Source organism: Trachymyrmex cornetzi, unplaced genomic scaffold (assembly GCF_001594075.2).
Source record: "Trachymyrmex cornetzi isolate Tcor2-1 unplaced genomic scaffold, Tcor1.1 scaffold492, whole genome shotgun sequence".
NCBI lineage: Eukaryota > Metazoa > Arthropoda > Insecta > Hymenoptera > Formicidae > Trachymyrmex > Trachymyrmex cornetzi.
In genome coordinates, this window is record NW_017299751.1 from 185,442 (window position 1) to 186,724 (window position 1,283).

Sequence of the window (1,283 nt, forward strand, 5' to 3'; positions counted from 1 at the left end):
GTAAAGAGCGCCCATAGTACAAGAAGGTGTACGAGGAAGTTGTGAAGATATAAAGATCTCTTTTTCCTGAGGGCGCTCGTTTCTGGGGATTACGTAAGTAGTATATAAATTCACATAAGAATCATACAAGCATTAAGATCCAGCTAGACTGTTTAAGGCTTTGATTTTTATAGTTTGTGTTATCACATATACGGTCCTATAATATATTATATTATTTATTTACGTCGCCTAAAGAGACGTTGTTCCTTCATATGCCAATTATTGCGAAGAATATTACTGAAGCCTCGGTAGTCTAAAGGTATGCAAGAGATCCGGGTTCGACTCCCGGTCGAGGTAATATTTTTCACAATAAGAATTAATTATTTACAGATTTTAATATGTTATTTATCATTATTAAGATCGTTTCGAAGATGCGAATAAGCATCAAAAATTTGTTAAATTGCCAGTCAATTTAACTCGTGATATTACTGCGGTAGTTTAGTTGAGTTAGCGTTTCGAGACCGAAAAATAATTTCGGCTCGCGTTTCTGGGGACTACATACGTAGTATATAAATTCACATAAGAATCATATAAGCATTAAGATCCAGCTAAACCGTTTAAGGCTTTGATTTCTATAGTTTGTGTTATCACATATACGGTACTATAATATATTATATTATTTATTCTTAGAATGTGTATGGATATTATTAAAAAAATTAGAATAAGTTATTATAATATTTTAAGAATATCATAATAATTTTTAATATTACGAGAGTATTCTATAGAGGATATATGTCCACTTACATAATATCCTTGGTATTGTATCCTTATATATAATAACCCATATTATTGAAATATTTATAAATATTAACTATTTTTAATTTAGTGCAATTTGAATTTACAATCCAATAACGAAAAGTTCTTATCAGTTTATGCTGCATCTTGTGCTAAAAAAATATTTCGGCGTGATTTTAGGTATATATCCAGTACAAATGCGCGCCAAAATCATTTTCAGTATTTAAAGGGTCCTCTACATAGAAGTCGTAGATGGTCGTGGAGTCTTAAGTCGTACTAAACCAGCCAATCACAATCAAATATAAGGAGAATACTCGATTGGAATTGGTCAGTTTCCTACGACTTAAGGAGGTTGTAAGGGCATAAAACACATATATTAATATTTTCGCTTTAAACAAACTACATACATATGAAAGTTGTGTTCATAACATTCTGGTTTTATTGAGCAACACATTTTTATAGGTTATTTATTTTATTTGTTATTAGTTTTATTGTTATAAACAAAAATT